At 41.3% G+C, this 19624-nt stretch overlaps 1 long non-coding RNA gene across 1 annotated transcript in view; it reads left to right on the top strand.

Annotated features, from left to right (window-relative positions):
* LOC150039764 (uncharacterized) overlaps positions 1–19336 on the top strand; it is a 49513-nt gene extending 30177 nt beyond the window's left edge. Inside the window, exon 3 of the long non-coding RNA XR_016534248.1 lies at positions 19236–19336. This is a non-coding gene — a long non-coding RNA (uncharacterized LOC150039764). The remainder of the gene's footprint in view (positions 1–19235) is intronic.
* Positions 19337–19624: the final 288 nt, after the last annotated feature.

Genomic DNA, 19624 nt, shown 5'->3' with positions numbered 1-19624 from the left:
GTTCCATATATTTGCTATGGTAAATAGTGAGGCAATGAACATCATTGTTCTAGTGGATTTAGTATGCCCTGTTTCTGGATGATAGGATAAATGCCTAGTAGTGGAATTGCTGGGTCATAGGGGAGCTGTATGGTTAGTCTTCTGAGGAACTGCCATACTGCTTTCCATAGTGGTTGAACGAGTTTGCACTCCCACCAACAGTGTAGTAGTGACCCTTCCTGGGTACATTCCCTTCAGCATCCGTTGTTACTAGTTTTCTTGATTCTGGCAATTCTAACTGGAGTGAGGTGGAATCTTGGAGTTGTTTTGATTTGCATTTCTTTTATGACCAGAGATGTCGAGCTTTTCTTCATGTGTCTATAGGCCATTTTTATTTCTTCTTCAGAGAAGACTCTCTAAGTCTTTGGCCTACCTTTTAATGGGATTGCTGTTACTTTGGAGATTAGTTTTGGATAGATTCAATGTTTTGAGCTGTTGATATATTTTAGATATAAGGCCTTTGTCCGTTGTATAGTTAGTGAAGATCTTCTCCCATTCTGTAGGCTCCCTAATTAATTTACTAGCTATGTCCTTTGCCATACAGAAGCACTGCAGTTTAATGCAGGCCCACTTATCTAGCATTTGTCTGATTTGTTGTGTTTCTTGATCCTTATTGAGAAAGTTTCAACCTGTGCCAAGACCTAGTGTATCTCCTATTCCTTCTTGTAAACTTTTCAGTGTGTTGGATTTTATCTCGAGATCTTTGGTCCATTTGGAGGAAATTCTAGTGCAGGGTGACAAAGAAGGATCCAAATTTAGTTTTCTGCAGATGCTTACCCAGATCTCTAAGCACCACTTGTTAAAGAGGCTGTCTTTCATCCATTCTATTTTTTTGGCTCCCTTGTCAAAGATTAGGTGGCCATAGGTCTGTGGTTTAATATCTGGGTCTTCATTTCTATTCCATTGGTCTTCAGGCCTGTTCTTGTGCCAGTACCAAGCTGTTTTGATAATTATATCTCTTTAATAGAGTCTTAAGTTTGGTATTGAAATTCTTCCTGCGCTGTTCTTTCTGCTAAGAAGTGTTTTGGTATACAGGGTCTTTTATTATTCCATATGAAATTTGGGATTGCCTCTTCTATTTCTATATCTTTTTTTTCAAAGAATGACATTGGGATATTGATGGGTATTGCGTTGAATTTGTAAATAGTCCTTGGCAAGTTGTAATTTTCACAATATTGATTCTTCCAATCCAGGGGCATGGGAGGTTTTTCCATTTCCTCAGTTCTGCTTTAATTTCCTTTTTCAGGATTTTAAAGTTTACATCAAAAAGGTCCTTTACATTCTTAGTTAAGGTAATTCCTAGGTACTTTATTTTATTTAAGGCTATTGAAAAAGGAGTTGCTTTCCTGATTGTTGCCTCATTCCTCTCACTGTTGGTGTATTGGAAGGCAGTTGATTTTTTGAGGGTTAATTTTATACCCTGCTACCCTTCCAAAATTTTGAATCAGCTCAAGGAGCTTGGGAGTAGAGTCTTATGATTCTTTAAATACAGGATCATGTCATCTGCAAAGAAGGAATGTTTTACTTCCTCTTTCCCTATTTGGATCCCCTTTATGCTTGCTTCTTGCTTTATTGCACTGACTAGGAATTATAATACTATGTTAAAGAGGAGTGGGAGAGTGTGCATCATTGTCTCATTCCTGATTTTACAGGGAATGGCTTTAGCTTTTTGCCGTTAAGTATAATACTAGCCGAGGGTTTGTCATACACAGCCTTTATTATATTGAGGAATGTTCCATGGATTTCAAGATTCTCCAGAGCTTTTAGCATAAAGGGATGTTGGATCTTGTCAATGCCTATTGAGACAATCATGTGATTTTTGTCCCTGCTCCTGTTGATGTGTTGAATTATATTAATTGATTTGCGTATGTTGAACCAGCTTTGCCTCCCTGTGATGAAACCAGTTTGATCATAGGGTATAATTTTTTGGATGAGTTGTTGTAGACGGTTGGCCAGTATTTTGTTGAGAAGTTTTGCATCGATGTTCATCAAAGAAATAGGTCTATAATTCTTTCTTTGATGAATCTCTGTCTGGTTTGGGGATGAGGGTCATACTGGCTTCATAGAATGAGTTTGGTAAAGAACCTTCATTTTCAATTTTGTTGAAGAGCTTGAGGAGTATTGGTGTGATCTCTATTTGAAGACCTTAGAGTATTCAGCTGTGAAGCCATCTGGCCCTGGGCTTTTCTTAGATGGAAGGTCTCTTATTGCCATTTCTATTTCAGTGCTTGAAATAGGCCTGTTGAGTTGGGTTAGTTCTTCTTGGTTCAGTGTGGGTATGTTAATAATGGCTAGGAATTCTTCCATTTCTTCTAGACTCTCAAATTTGTTGGCGTAAAGGTTTGAGAAGTATTCCCTCATGATACTCTGGATCTTGGTAATTTCTGTCATGATATTACCATTTTCATCTGTGACTTTGTTTATTTCGGTATGCTCCCTTTTTTTGGTAAGATTTGCTAAGGGTTTGTCAATTTTGTTAATTATTTCAAAGAACCAACTCCTTGTTTTGTTGATTCTATCTTTTTTTGGATTCCAAATCATTTAATTCTCCTTTGATTTTAATAATTTGCTTCCTTCTAGTGGGATTAGGGTTGGTTTGTTGCTCTTTTTCCAGGAGCTTAAGGTGAGACATTTTCCTGTTGATTTGTGATTTTTCCAACTTGTTGTTTTAGATACTCAGCGCTATACATTTTCCTCTGAGAACTGCCTTTGCTTGTCCCAAAAGAGCTGATATTTAGTATGCTCCTTTTTGTTAAATTTCATAAACTGTTGGATTTCTGTTCTGATCTCTTCAATGACCCTTTGGTGATTCAACAATGTGTTGTTCAATCTCCATGAGTTAGAGGGTTTTTGTTGGTGGAGATGTGTGTTTAGTTCCAATTTGATGCCCTTGTGGTCTGAGAGAGTGCAGGGAGTAATTTCAGTGTTTCTGAATCTGTCCAGGTTTGTTTTATGGCCTAAAATGTGGTCTATTTTGGAAAATATTCCATGTGCTGCTTAGAAAATCATATATTGTGTTGTTGCTGGGTGGAATAATCTGCAGATGTCGGTTAGATCTAGTTAGTCCATCTAATTGTTCAATTCTAAGGGGTCTCTGTTGAGTTTTTGCCTTGTTGATCTGTCCATAGGTGAGAGTGGTGTGTTAAAGTCACCGACAATCACTCTGTTTCGATCTATGTAAGGTTTCAGTGTAAGTAAAGTTTGCTTGATGAAGTTCGGAGCTCCGGGATTGGATGTGTAGATATTTAGGTTGGTTATGTCCTCCTGGAAGAAAGATCCCTTTATTAGTATGTAGTAAACTTCTTTGTCTTTTCTTACTAATTTTAATTTGAAGACTATTTTATGTGATATGAGGATGGCAAGTCCTGCCTGTTTATGGGGGCCATTAGCTTGATAGAGTTTATTCCAACCTCTCATTTTCAAAAGATGTTTTTTTTGGGGGGTAATATGTGTCTCTAGAAGACAGCAGAACGATGGATCTTGTTTTTTGATCCAACTATATAATCTATGTCATTTAATTGGAGAGTTAAGTCCATTGATACTGAGAGTCAGGATTGAGAAATATTTATCAGTTCCTGCCATTTTTACAAGCTTTCATTAGGGCCTGTGTCTTGATAGTTTTTGTGGTACTTACATGTTATGAGTTTTAGGTACCATGTCTTTCTCTGTATTACATTTGTGTTGGTTTTCTATGTGTAGAACATCTTTGGGAATTTTCTGTAATGTTGGTTTTGTTGCTACATAATGTTGCAGCTTTTCCCTGGAATGGAATGTTTTTATTGTTCCCTCAGTTATGAATGAGAGCTTAGCTGGGTACAGTATTCTTGGTTGGTGGTTATTTGACTTCAGGGCATGGCATATATCCTTCCAATATCTTCTTGCTTGCATGGTCTCTGCTGAGAAATCTGGGGTTATTCTGATTGGTTTGCCTTTATAGGTGATTGTTCTCTTCTCCCTGGCTGCTTTTAGGATCCTATCTTTGGCCTCTATTGATCCAGTTCAGTTTATAATGTGGTGTTGGGATGTCCTTTTCTGGCCAGGTCTGTTTGGGGTTCTAAAAGCTTCTTGTATCTGAATGGACCTGCCCTTCTGAATATTTGGGAAGTTCTCTGAGATGATTCCCTGAAGTATATTTCCAGTACCATTGACCTCTTTCTCCAGACCCTCCTCAATACCAATTAGCCTTAAATTAGGATTCCTAATTGTATCTTGGTCCTCCTGTAGTGTTTTCTCATATTTCCTAGATTTGAGTTGACTCATTTTCTGTTCTTTTTCTATAACAACTAAATTATCTTCAACTCTGAAAATTCTCTCTTCTGCATTGTCTAACCTGCTATCAAAGCTATATACTTTATTCTTCATGTCCATTGCTTCTAATTGCTCATTTTTCATGCCTTGCATCTCTTGTCTCAGATGATGTTTGGATTTCTTTAGCTCCTTGATTTCCATTTGAGTGGTAAGCTCAGCAGCTTTATTCTCTTTGGACAGTTGTTGGAGTTCAGTCATCATTTTGTTTGTGGATTCTATGAATTCTTCCATTTTTATTTGAAAAACCTTTATTATGGCCTCCTTTATGGCTTTCCCTTTTTCACATATCACCTTGTTTATGGTTTCCTCTTGTTTAGCTAGAGCTTCCTCCCTTATCTCTTTCTTTATGTTTCACATTTTTCATTAATGATGTTTATCAATTGCATTTGTATAGCACTTGGAAGGTTCTCCTCTAGATTTGCCACTGACTGCTCCATTGCCTTTTTATGTTGGGTGGGAGATTCTATTCCTTGATTTGATATTTTTCTTGAGTTTCTTGTTCTGCCCATTTGAAGATGGGAGCAAGATTAATACTAAACAAGATTATAATTTTTCAGATATAACCAACCTAGACCTTTTTAGTTGGCTGACAATAGATATTAGCTCTTTTAGATTGGTAATAACACTCTCTCTTTCTTTTTGTACACTTTCATACAAATCTAATACAATCACAGATGAGCAAATTATGGCCAAAACAATAAGACCCTCAATCCAATCTCTATTGTTTTTAAGTCCCTCTGGACCTAGAGTATAATTGAACACCTAGATACACAGAATTGCTCAACACCATCAAATGTACATCCATGCATTATAAGAGTTGAAGGATCAACAGAAGACCAGAGAAAGAAAAATAATATGAAAGATGACAAGGGAGGTAGGAAAAGAATAATACAGGTGTGTAAAAATATTATAGTAATGAAGAAAGGGTATCCTGCAAGGATATCTGACCTAAGGGGAGAGACAGGTAGAGTATTTGTGTAGGAAGTTTAGATGAACTTTGATAAAACTTATCCAAATAAGAAGAGTAATAAGAAGAATATGTAGAGAAAAGAGAGAGGTTGATATAGGAGATTTCAATGATACAAATTTTAAAAAGGAAAAGACAAAAAAGGAAACTGTTGGGGACTGACTGTGGAGTCAGTGACCTTGGACCCGCACAATTGAGTACACAAGGAAGTAAGCTCTTATCATGATTTTGGGCTGTGTCAATAGCTTCTCATTTAACCTGTTTGGGACTTGATAGCTTCTCATTCAACCTATTTCAGACTTGATACTGTTTGTACGAATGTAGCCCCTGGCAGTTCCCTAGTTTAAAGATGTGTATTTAAGATTGAGAACTGGAAATAAACTGGGCTACGGTCTTGGGCGACAGGCTTCTTAAGCTGTGGCTCCTGATTTGGGCTGTAGCCCTCCTGAACCCCATCTGTTTGTCTCTCTTCTAATTTTTCCTAGTCCTTGCCCCCTATTTCAGGAACCCCAATCTGCGAACCCTGGTTTGCTGCCGGTTGGCCCCGGCATCTGGCGCCTGAACAGGGACCCTGAAAATCTGGGACGAAGGTGAAGGACCCCTCCCTGTGGTGAGTAACACATCGTAGGACTATTAAGAGAAGATCTTAAGAGAGTGTATAGTCAGGAGTAAAAATTATGGGTCAAGCTAATAGCCATGGGTTATTTCTACCAATCTTAACAGGCCTATTTGAAGCCCACGGAACGCGGGTGGAAAAAGGGGTGCTTCAGAGCTTCCTACAGTTTGTCGAGGAGGCATGCCCGAGGTCTATAGAGGAGGAATTCCAAAAAGCCTGGCAGCGGATAGGAAAAAGAATTCTAGATTATTATGATGTATATGGCCCCGAGAAGACCCCAATAGAGGCTGCTACTGTATGGAGTTTAGTAAGTGAATACATAGATCCTCTACATGAAAATGCTGAACTTAATCTTGAATTAAGGGAACTTTATGAGTTAAAGGACCCTTCTGAAGAACCTGAGGCTGAGCCATATGCCGCAGCCCAAGAGAGTCTAAGTGAGATCTTGCAAAGGGAACAACAACCAGTAGATATTGAGTATCAGAATTCAGGTCTGAATACCAAGGAGGAAAGTTATGATGAGTCATTGGAGGGCCGGGTGGCTACGATAGAGAAGAAGTTAGAAGAAATGCTACATCTTCTATCGAAAATGGGGACAGAGCAGAGAGCCCCCCCAGAAGTAGGAAAGAAATATGACCCTCAGGCCACCATGGTGTCTGATTCTAAACCTTACCCCTCACACCCACCGCCTCCGGCTGCAGCCTTACGGCCTCAATCCCTTTCTGAACCTTTAGGCAAGCCTAAAGGCCCTAGCAACAAGTCCCTTTTAACAGGCACCACAACCAGGCACAGTGCATCGCAATTAAACCTGACTCAGGCTGCTAGAGAGAGGGAAGGTATTTCAGGGCCTCGATGCTTCCTTAGTTTAGTTGATCATGATGAACAAGTATACCATCAGCCTGTTCCTGTTAAACTATTACAGGATTTAAAAAATGCCTGCTCCCAATATGGGCCAACTGCCCCTTTTACTCAAGTAATATTGGAGGCCGCGTGTGCTGGTATTGCATGCCCAAATGACTGGAAGCGGCTTGCCAGAGCATGCCTTAGTGCAGGAGAGTACTTATTATGGGAGACAGAGTTCACTGCACAGTGTCGGGCTAAAATTGAAACAAATAGGTCTAAGAACCTGCCTTACACTGTTGATCAGTTGTTAGGAGAGGGAACCTATAAAAACACCGAAGATCAATTGGGTTATGCAAAGGAGGCCTATTTACAAATAAATGCTGCGGCGAGAGAGGCTTGGAAAAAGTTACGCAATTCCAATCGTACAAAAAATCTAGTAGAAGTTAAACAGGGACCGAATGAACCTTATCTAGAATTTTTGTCTCGATTAATGGAGACTGCAGACTGCCTAGTACAAGATGAGAATGCAAGGGAGAGTATAGTTAGACACATAGCCTATGAAAATGCCAACGCCGCCTGTCAGGCGGCTATCAGACCCCATAGGAATAAGGGAGGAATCACGGACTTTATTTCACTGTGTGCTGATATTGGACCCTCCCATGTACAAGGCCTTACTTTAGCCGCCGCTCCTCAAGGAAAGACTGTTACTGAGTCTCTAAAATATAGAGGTCAGCGGCATTCTCGGGATGCTAGACCCCCAGGGCGTTGCTTTTCTTGTGGACAAATAGGACATTGGATGACGCAATGCCCACGCCAGGCCAGGCAAAAGAGAGAAAAATCACCTGGCACATGTCCACGCTGTGGTAAAGGGAAGCACTGGGCTAAAGATTGCAGGTCAAGAACAGATCGCAATGGCCGCCCGCTTTCGGGAAACTGGAGAGGGGGCCAGCCCCTGGCCCCGCAAAACCATGGGGCAGTCCCTCCCTCTTCTCGGCCACAAGTGCATCTTCTAACAACCCCCCAAGATCAGTCTCCAGCCTCCTCCGTGCCACCCCAGGCAGTGCAGGATTGGACCTCTGTTCCTCCACCTGCTCAGTATTGACCCCAGAGATGGGGACACAAGCTCTCCCCACGGGGGTCTTCGGCCCCCTTCCCCCGGGAGTGGCTGGATTGCTGTTAGGGCGAAGTAGCTCAGCCCTTAAAGGGATACAGATTACACCTGGCAAAATTGACCAGGATTTTACTGGAGAAATCAAAGTTATGGCCTCTGCCCCGAAACACGTGGTATCGATCCCAGCCGGTCAAAAATTAGCACAATTAATACTTGTGCCTTTACCTCCCGGGGAGACTGCTAATTCCCCATGTGGACAGAGAGGATTTAGATCTTCTGATATCTATTGGGTACAAAGCATAAAACAAGAGAGGCCTGAGATGACTATATTTATACAAGAAAAGCCCTTTAAAGGAATATTAGACACTGGAGCAGATGTGTCTGTGATATCTAAAAAGCATTGGCCAGCCCAATGGCCCCTGACAACCTCTATGACTTCCCTACAGGGGGTTGGGCAAGCAACTGACCCACAGCAGAGCAGTGCGATCCTTGTTTGGAGAGATGAGGTAGGGCACTCTGGTCATTTTCAGCCATTTGTCCTGGATCATCTGCCAATTAATTTATGGGGTCGTGATATCATGGAAAAAATGGGAGTGTATATGTTTAGTCCTAGTGCTGCGGTCACTAAGCAGTTACTTGATCAAGGCCTCCTCCCCTTTAGGGGACTAGGCCGAGCAGCACAGGGGGAGCTAGAGCCACTCCAACCCCAGTCTCACCCTACGAGACAAGGATTAGGGTATCCCTTGACGGGAGCTGTCGTTTGCCCTCCCCCTCATGCTGATCCCATAAATTGGCTCTCTGAACAACCGGTATGGGTTGAACAGTGGCCTCTTTCACTAGAAAAGATCATTGCAGTACAGCAGCTGGTACAGGAACAGCTGGACTTGGGGCATGTGGCCCCTTCTAACTCTCCATGGAATTCTCCAATTTTTGTTATAAAGAAAAAGTCAGGTAAATGGAGGCTGTTACAGGATTTGAGAAAAATAAATGCCACAATGGAACTGATGGGGGCCCTACAGCCTGGCTTGCCTTCACCCATGGCAATCCCAAAGGATACTTATAAGATTATTATAGATTTGAAGGATTGTTTCTATACTATACCCCTGGCGCCTCAAGACTGTAAGCGCTTTGCCTTCAGCGTCCCCTCTGTTAATTTTAAAGAACCCATGCACCGATATCACTGGCTTGTGCTCCCACAGGGCATGGCAAATAGCCCAACTTTATGTCAAAGTTTTGTAGCTAGAGCCATTTCTTCCACTCGTGAAAAATTTTCTTCTGTTTATATTGTTCATTATATGGATGACATCTTGTTGGCTTGTTCTGACCCTATCGTCGTACGACAAGCCTTTGGACAACTAAAGCAAGATCTGAGACTCTTTGGCCTTATAATAGCAGCTGAAAAGGTTCAGGAACACCCCCCTTTTACATATCTAGGCCATATATTAGGCCCACACTATTTTAAAAGCCAAAAAATACAATTAAAAACTTCCCACTTAAGAACTCTTCATGATTTTCAGCAATTCTTAGGAGATATAAATTGGCTTCGGCCTTATCTAAAGCTCTCCACAGGAGAGTTAAAACCCCTTTTTGATCTCTTAAAAGGAGATACCAACCCTACATCCTTGCGTGAATTAAATCCTGACGCCAGGAGGGCCATCCAAATTGTAGAAAAGGCAATTTCCCAGCAACAAATGACCTATTGTGACTATTCTAAACCATGGGGAGTTTATATTTTAGCTACTTCTCACTCCCCAACTGCTGTATTGTGGCAGGATGGCCCACTTTTATGGCTTTATCTACCATCAACACCCGGCAAAGTGCTGACCCCCTACTACGAATTGGTAGCTAATCTGATACACATGTGCCGAGTGGATTCCCGTAAATATTTAGGTCTGGAACCTCATTTTATCTGTGTCCCATATAATTTACAACAACAAGATTGGCTATTCGCCCATTGCGATCCTTGGGCCATTGCTTGGGCCAATTATACGGGGAAAATTTTGCATCACTACCCGTCTAACAAACTTCTCCAATTTGCTGCGTGTCATACGTTTCTATTTCCTTCCATAGTACAGGCCTCGCCTTTATCTTCTGCTGCTTTGGTATTTACAGATGGATCCTCTAATGGAAAGGCTGCTTTGACCATTAATGGGAAAACTCAATCTTGGGTTACGGGTTTTTCCTCCGCCCAAGAGGTGGAATTAGAGGCTGTTTTTCAAGCACTCGTCCTGTTACAAGACGAGCCCTTTAACTTATACTCAGACAGTCAATATGTAATTCGTGCTCTTCAAGTCATAGAAACTGTTCCCTTTATTGGAACTACTAACTCCAATATTCAGACCCAATTTCGCCAAGTACAAAATTTGCTTTGTTCTCGCAACCACCCCTGTTTTTTTGGCTTTGTTCGAGCTCACACTAATCTTCCTGGCCCTTTAAGTGAGGGCAATGCAGTTACTGACTCAGCCACCAGAGTTTACTTAACTCAGGTTGAACTTGCTAAGCAGTCACATGCCATCCATCATCAAAACAGCCGAGCCTTGCGCCGACAGTTTAAATTATCTAGAGAAGCGGCACGTCAAATAGTTAAGACTTGCTCCAACTGTGTCCCTTTTTCACCAGCCCCCCATTTAGGTATAAATCCACGAGGACTGCTTTCTAATCACATTTGGCAGATGGATGTCACACATGTTCCATCATTTGGCCAATTAAAATATGTCCATGTTACTGTAGATACTTATTCTAATTTTATCTTGGCCACCCCCCTTGCTGGGGAAGCCACTAAACATTGTATCTCTCACTGCATTCGATGCTTTGCTGAGATGGGGATTCCCTCGCAAATAAAAACAGATAATGGCCCTGGCTATGCAAGCCGAGCATTTCAATCCTTCTGCCATTCCTATAATATCACTCATATTACAGGCATTCCTTACAATCCTCAAGGTCAAGGCATTGTGGAGAGAGCTAATGGATTATTAAAACATCAAATTGCTAAAATACAGAAAGGAGAGTCATATCCCGCTACCCCTGTGAATATACTTAATCATGCTTTATTTGTTTTAAATTTTTTGAATTTGGATTCAAATAATTTATCTGCTGCTCAGCGATTCTGGGAAAAAAGAGCGCAGCGTCCTTTTGCCTTAGTAAAGTGGAAGGATCCCCTAACTGGTGCTTGGCATGGACCCGATCCTGTTCTAACCTGGGGTCGAGGGCATGTATGTGTTTTTTCACAAGGAGAAAATGACGCCCGCTGGCTGCCTGAACGCTGCGTTCGGATCGTGGAGAGTGACAGTGCCCATCCAAGCAGCGACTCACTGGGCCTACACCCCCAACCCTCCAGTGGTGCATCCTGCGACGTGGGAAGGACCTCAGTTATTTGTGCATGTCAATCGGGACTGCTACTGATCCACTTGTTCCACACATTCACATGAGCTGTGTTTCTCCTCCTTTTACTATTATGTAGGGACCTTTTAACATATTCATTGACTCTACACAATTTAATATGTGACATTATTTTGTCTTTACCATCCCTCTTCTTAATAACCTTTTTGTAAAAGATGCCCAGGTGAAAAGCAAAGGCCTCCAGAGGTAAGTAGAAGTCGGCCGACCCCCTTGTATGTCTGCGTTTTATTTTATTTTATTTTATTTTTGTTTGTTTGTTTGAAAAGGTGCACTGTGGGCCTAAAACAGAGGCCTGGGTGGTCAAGGGACGCCTTGACCCCCCCTCCCCTTCTAAGTTTCTTGTCAATAACAAGGCATACCTGAGAGTCCCACCAGCAAGACATGTCTAAATCTAAAAATAACTGTTTGGTGAAAACATTCATTTGAGCTCATGTTTTTTGTGTTAAGTGTATCTGATTGAGCCCAATTTTCTTGTTATATGTCAATGTCTGATTATTTAAAAGTCTCCGTTTCTCTGTCTTGTTCGTGTTACATATTTTTTCTTGTCCAGTTTTGTCTTTAAAATTGGTGCCATTTCTAAGTATGGATCCATATGGTTTTTCTGTGCATACTCAAGCACACATCCTTGTTATTTTTTTGAACATTTCTGGGCCTAGCATGGCCGCTCCCCCATGTCTGCAGTTGTAACAAGCCCTAGAAAAATAAATTCCAGCTAAGTTGCCTTGCAAAAAGTTTTGTTTTGAACCTGGTTCTCATCTGTAAGAGTAAAATTGGCAAAACTCTCTTGACACAAACTTCCGGAAATTGAACGGCCGATATTAATTTTGCGCGCTTTATGATCTTTGAGTATGAATGTGTGTGAATGAGTGAGTGAACATGTTCAAGGTTAAATTGTCAGCATGCTGTATAAAACAATGGATAAATTTATACTTAAACACAAAGACAATTGGGTAAATCTAAGCTTAAAACTTCAACAAAAATATTAGGTTTGAATGTTTACTATGTCTCAAAGGATTATTGCATTGTCTTAAAGAAAAACTGGTAAATATTTTTCTAGATCCTGAAATCTGCATTTTATTGCAGGGCATATAGCTGTTTACATTGTAAACATTGTATCCTGTTTAGCACAGAGGTATTAGGGAATTTGGGATTTATTACCTTAAGTTAAAGTTTGGAGACATGTATTAGAGATTTAAATGTAAAATTGTTCATTAACGTCAGAAACTTTGTCTGTCTGTCTTTTCTTGCAAACTGACACTAGAAATCTAATGGTAAAATGTGGATAATGTGATTAGTATTTTAAAGGAATGTTTAAAGGTTTATCTCTGTATGATTTGGTTTCATGTTACTGGATTGCAATTGGATGTATCTTAGAAAAAGGAGGAAACTAAGTTCAGACTTAGATTTTTGGTGCATTGATGATGTTTGTAGTTCTTGCATTAAGGAAAAACATATTTGGGTTTAAACTGTGGGAGTTCTAGGCAGCAATCTTAACTGAAAAAAAAAAAGCCTCTTCTAAAAGGAGGCCTGAAGGCAAAGGGCGTTCCTTGAGCCCAAGGAGACCTGGAGAAAAGGGAGTGCCTTGAGCCCTTAAAGGTTTTTCAAATGCAAATGAAGACTAAAATGTTAAGTGTTTAAGTTTAAAAAGTGTAAACATTTTAAAGAACATTAGAATTGGGTTTCTGAATAATATTTGAAAGTGAAGTTGTCTTAAATGTTTTAAGAAAGAGAAAAAGGGAAAATCAGGACTACCAAAATAACTTCCAGCTAGCCCATGGAGAAGTACAGCAATCCTTATTCAGATGTAACTTTGGCTTTTACCAGGTTCTAGGTAAGCTCATGCTTAGAGACTATTTCTGTGTTGACCACCTTGTTGCTTTAATTGGAGTAACGTGGCCTTTTGTAGGACTCACTGATCTGAAAACTGCAGTTCTGAGCCAATCCCGGGCAAAGCAAAGTCCCTGTGAGACTGTGGTGTCTAATCTGGCAGCAGAGTGCTAATTGAGGCAGAGTTGCTTTGGAGCTCAAAGTGGCAGAGTGCTAGCCTTGAGCTGGAGAGCTGAGGGACAGTACCCAGACCCCGAGTTCAAGTCCAGCAACCAAGCAAGTGAAATGCCCATGGGATGTTTATCCCTGTGTGGAGAGACACTACTGGGACAACGAAGCATCCAGATGCAGAAAGCCTCTGCGTGGATGGCAGAGATGGTGTCAGATCCTAGAGTCACTCGTGCTTGGCCATTCAATATTAATCAGAGCCGGGAGGTCATAGAATAGTTTGTAAGCATGCCTTACTAATGCCCGTGCCTTCCATAACTGGGCAGGAACTTGTCAATCATCTGTGATAGTGGTAGTTTAAAGTTCTGAGTAAAGTTTGATTTGACTCCAGCCACAAATTCAGGAAAGTTTGTGGATCTGACAACTAAAGCATTGTTTAAGGTTGCAGAAATTTAGTTCCCCAGACAATCAAGAAAAAGCCTTTGCAAATGGGTGCTATGTAAGCTACACTATTGTAGCCAAAGATGGTTTGTGCAGTTGTTAAATGTCAAATATGATCTCTAGTTTGGAGTAAATTATTGTTCCTAATATCTAATCCTTGCAACCCCTTGTTAAAACAGGCTAGGCTTCTTAAGGTCCCTCGTCAAGCACAGAGACAACACCCCTGAGTCAGCTTGAAGAAGTCACAGAAGTTGAATCTCCGCCCATCAATCCCCGTCAGACCAAGGGACCAAAGTCATTTTTGGAAAATGTGACAGGATAAATTAGGGGTATAGAAAAGAGTAAAAAAATTGCACTTGTGTTTCTTTTAAAATAAAGACGGGGGAGATGTTGGGGACTGACTGTGGGGTCAGTGACCTTGGACCCGCACAATTGAGTACACAAGGAAGTAAGCTCTTATCATGATTTTGGGCTGTGTCAATAGCTTCTCATTTAACCTGTTTGGGACTTGATAGCTTCTCATTCAACCTATTTCAGACTTGATACTGTTTGTACGAATGTAGCCCCTGGCAGTTCCCTAGTTTAAAGATGTGTATTTAAGATTGAGAACTGGAAATAAACTGGGCTACGGTCTTGGGCGACAGGCTTCTTAAGCTGTGGCTCCTGATTTGGGCTGTAGCCCTCCTGAACCCCATCTGTTTGTCTCTCTTCTAATTTTTCCTAGTCCTTGCCCCCTATTTCAGGAACCCCAATCTGCGAACCCTGGTTTGCTGCCGGTTGGCCCCGGCAGGAAACAAAACAGAAACAAACAAAAGAGAACAGAACACACACACACACAAAAAAAAAAAAACAAAAAAGAAAAAGTGGGGGGAGATTCCTCACTGTTCTGAGTTCTTACCCAAGAGATACTAGGGTTGAGAACCAGGAGTATAAAAAAACAGGTCACTGTATCAATATGGATATCATTTTATTCAGACTGTACCCAGAGCTGTCACTGTGTTTCTAGGAATGACCACAGTGACAGCAGGATTGCAGGAAAAGAGAGGAGAAAAAAAAAGTAATGAATCATAACATTAGAAAAAATGGTGTAGGTTAAATGGCAAAGAGAAAAATAAGAACATTTGAAAATGCAAATGAAATGGGGTAAAAGAAAAAAAATTAAAAAAGGGTATTATTCAGTTTTTTTTGGGGGGGTGGCAGGATAGGAAACTTGTGTCTCCACTAAATTCGGCATCTAAACACTTCACAAAGTCTTTTTCTCTTGTGATTTGGCTTTGCGGTTTTTCGGTTGAGATTGCTTGTTTGGTAAAACAAAGCTGAAAGATCCGAGGGCGGCTTCGTTTACCAGGTCTGTGGTAGGCGCAGGGGATGGACTTCAGCAGCATTAGGGCTGGATTTCAGGCTAAAGGATCTCTGGGAAATCCTTTGCCAGTTAGAAAGATGGAGCTGTCAGCATCACCTCTCACGCTCCAATTGCTTTGCCTGAGTCGTTGCTAGCAGTTAAGATGGCGCTGCTCTCAGCTGGAGGGGGAGGGGCTCCCACCCAATGCCCTTCCCTGAACAGAAGTGGAAACTTCTCGGAGGTACTCACAAATTGCTGTATTCTCCGGTTCTGTGAAGCTGGCAGGTCCGTGCACGGCCAGTTGTTGGCACTGGGCTTGCTCAGGCTCTGTGTGGCTCTGTCTGCAGTCTCTCTTTTTGAGCTGGTATTCTTCCCTTTTTTCCTCTCTGCCTGAGTTCTCTGTGGTCTTAAGCTTACTTAGGATCAATTTCTGTTAGCGGACTGTCTCCTGCACTGCCAGTACATGAATCTTGGCAGGAGCTCAGTACGTCTCACCCTGAACCGCTGCCACCTTCCGCCCGAATTTGTCCTCAGCTTGGCCACTTTTTGAGAGAATGAACAGCCCCTAAGACAGAGTGGCCTCCCCCCCACCCCGCCCCTTTGTACCCGATGCAAAAGAGGGAAACATTGGGCCTTGGAATGCCGATCAAAAACTTATAATCAGGTAAATCCATTACCCCAAAACAGGGAAACTTGATGAGGGGCCCATCCTATGGGTGTTTGGGAGCAACCATGGGATCGAACCCTGGGGCTGTCAGGTGTGTCCCCCAATCTCCAGCTCATCTAATGTCATCTCCCTCATGCGAGGAATGCCAGGTAATGCAGGACTGGATGTCTGTGCCACCTCTCAATCAATATTAACTCCTGATTCCAGGACTCAGATCCTGTCCACTGGAATTTTTGGCCCTCTTTCCCCGAACACATTTGACTTAATTTTGGGACGTGGAAGCCCCAGTATCCAGGGTCTTAATATTTCACCAGGCATTATTGATAATGATTTTACTGGGGAAATAAAAATAGTGGCAACTGTTTCTCAAGGACCTATAATTGTTTTCTCTGGTCAGAGGATTGCTCAATTGGCCTTGCTACCTCTCATTGCTGACAACCCTAGTCACAAACGCCAGAGAGGCACACATAATTTTTGTTCCTCAGATACCTATTGGGCACAGGAAATTACACATAAGAGACTTTATTAAAGTTAAAGTTACATGGAAGGATTTTTTAGGGCATTGTTGATACAGGAGCAGATGCTACTATTATTTCCAATAGGGATTGGTCTTCATCCTGGCCCCTTAACCCTTCTATGATTCACCTAAAAGGAATTGGGACAAACTTCTAACCCTCTTCAGTTCTAAAATTATTCTGTGGGAAGACGAGGTAGGAAACCAAGGCACGGTGCAGCCTTATGTGGTCATCGGCCTTCCAGGTAAGTTATGGGGCAGAGACATTCTTTCTCAGATGGGACTCATTATGTGAAGCCCCAATAAATTAATTACTCAACAGATGCTTAATCAAAGGAAAAAATTCTCAGGGTCTTATGTCGCCCATTCAGGTCGATTCTAAGGCTGATCGTGCTGGCATAGGTTATAAAAATTTTTCTTAGTGACCATTGACATGCCTGTACTCCATGCAGATAAGATTTATTGGAAAAGGACAGAGCCTGTGCGGGTTGATCAGTGGCCTCTAACAATTGAAAAGTTGGCTGCAGCCACAGCGTTAGTACAGGAACAGCTTGCTGCAGGCCGCATTGAATCTACGACTTCCCCTTGGAACACATCCATTTTTGTAATAAAAAGGAAATCAGGAATGTAGAGACTTCTTCAAGATCTTAGGGAAATTAATAAAGCCATGATTCCCGTGGGTGCCCTTCAACCTGGCCTTCCTACTCCGGTTGCCATTCCTAAGGGATATTATAAAATTGCCATTGATCTAAAGGATTGCTTTTTCACCATCCCTCTTCATCCACAGGATCACCAATACCTTGCCTTTAGTTTACCAGTAGTAAATTTTAAAGGCCCTATGCCTAGGTTTCAGTGGAAATTTTTGCCCCAGGGGATGGCCAATAGCCCTACATTATGTCAAATATTTGTCACTCAAATTATAGATCCATTCAGATTAAAGGATCCCTCTCTATATATAATTCATTATATGGATGATATTCTTCTTGGACCAGATGCTGATTACCTTTCTTCATTTTTCTTAGCAATTATCAAATGCTCTTACCAGTGCAGGTCTGCAAATTGCACCAGATAAGATTCAGTTAAAACCTCCATATCTATTTTTAGGCTTTGAGATTTTTACTAATAAAATATTGTCCCAAAAATTCAACTTAGGACCGATCATCTTAAAACCTTAAAGGATTTCCAAAAACTCTTAGGTGACATCAACTGGCTCTGCCCCTATCTTAAACTGACAATTGGAGAGCTTAAACCCTTGTTTGACATTCTTAGAGGAGATTCCGACCCCCTTTCTAAATGCTCTTTGAATGCTCCTACTTGAGAAGCTCTCTCCAAAGTAGAGGCAGCCATTTCCAACCAGCAAATTACCTTTGTTAATTATGACCTCTAGTTTCACACCCACTGGAGCCTTTTGGCAGAGAGGACCCCTTTATTGGTTACACCTGCCTGCTGCACCAATTAAGGTCCTTACACCCTACCTACAAGGGTGATGGAGCTAATTAAAATAGGAAGGGAACAAAGCAGAAAAATATTTGGCAAAGAACCAGATAAAATAATTTTACCATATACCCCCTCTCAGATTCAATGGTTAATTCAAAATGATGATAATTGGGCTGTTTCATGCATTTCCTTTTTAGGCACCTTTGATAATCATTATCCTGCTGATAAACTTCTTCAATTTTTGCGATATCAACCCATTACCTTCCCTGTACAGACCTCCCAAAAGCCCCTTCCTAATGCCTCCCTTGTGTTCACAGATGGCTCCTTCAATGGGCAAGCTGCCTTTTCTATTAATGGCAAAATTACTTCCTTAAAATCCACCTATTGTTTTGCCCAGTTGGTTGAATTGCTTGCAGTTTTACAAGTTTTTGCTCAGTTACCTACTTCCTCTTTTAATCTGTACACTGATAGCTCTTATACTCCTCATTCTATGCCTTTGCTTGAAACAGTGTCTTTTATTAAGCCACTACAAATGCTGCTCCCTTATTATTCTTAATTCAACAATATATTCACACTAGAAGTTGCTCTTTCTTTATAGGCCACATCCGTGCCCATTCTGGCCTCCCTGGACCTTTTACAAAAGGCAATGAAACAATAGACCGAGCTATCCAATTGGCACTTTTAGCTGAAGATGATCCAATAGCCCAAGCCAGAGAAGTTCATTTGCTATATCACCTTAATGCCCAGACTCTTCGTCTTCTTTTTAAAATCTCCAGAGAGCAGGCACGGCAAATTGTCAAACAATGCCAAAATTGTGTTACCCTGTTGCCAACACCCCATTTAGGTGTCAATCCCCGAGGATTGGTTCCTAATGAATTCTGGCAAATGGATATCACTCATGTTACATTTTTTGGTACTCTTAAATGTCTTCATGTTACTGTTGATACCCTTAGTGGATTTATTTTTGCCACACCACATTCTGGCGAGGCCTCCAAGAATGTTATCGCCCATGTACTTAATTGCATGGCAGTTATGGGAAAGCCTAAGATTATTAAGATTGATAATGCCCCGGATATACTGGCAAAAATTTTCAACATTTCTGCCACCAGATGCAAATAAAAGACATCGCTGGTATTCCCTATAATCCTCAAGGTCAAGGAATTGTTGAACGAACTCATCAAACCCTTAAAAATACTTTTCAAAAGTTAAAAACCAAACCTTTTATTCCACAAAAGGAACTCCAAAAATATTCTTCATCATGCTCTGTTTGTTATTAATTTTTTAACACTGGACATTAATGAAAGATCTGCAGCTGATTGCCTTTGGCACCCCCAAACCATTAATAATTATGCCACTGTCATGTGGAAGGATCCTCTGTCCTCCCAATGGAAGGGCCCTGACCCAGTGTTAATCTGGGGAAGAGGATCAGTCTGTATATTTGATAGTAAAGAAGGCATGGCTCGTTGGCTCCCAGAAGGACTTGTAAAGCATATTGATAACTCACTTTCCAGGGAACGCTAGCTCCCTGAGAACAAAAACCCTTTCTTCTATTCTAGAAAATCATCAAAAATGCTGTGGATCCTACAAATGTCAGTCTTGCTGTTGCTACTGTCATCAGTCATCGGAGGATTCGGACCTCTACTAGATAAAAAAGCCCTCCTACATTCCCTTTTTGGTAACCACTGTAATTGCCATAGGAGATGGATTAGTATTATTCCCACTAAATACCTTCAACATGTAGACTGTGGTGCTTTTGATGCTTATTTGCCACTCATAAGCAGTAGTGTGGGAAGATTTCAGCAACCAGAATGGCAGTGTGCTGATAAGCCTAAGACCATTCCCCCCTAAAAGGCAAACTGGGACCATGTCCTCCTTCATGTAACTATGTTATGTAACCCAGATGCATTCCTCCTGCTATGATAAAGTACAGGAATGTGTTTCTAAA

The sequence above is a fragment of the Megascapheus bottae genome, unplaced genomic scaffold (assembly GCF_031878675.1).
Source record: "Megascapheus bottae isolate mThoBot1 unplaced genomic scaffold, mThoBot2.hap1 HAP1_SCAFFOLD_45, whole genome shotgun sequence".
Taxonomy (NCBI): Eukaryota; Metazoa; Chordata; class Mammalia; order Rodentia; family Geomyidae; genus Megascapheus; species Megascapheus bottae.
This window is presented reverse-complemented; position numbering and strand designations above follow the sequence as displayed.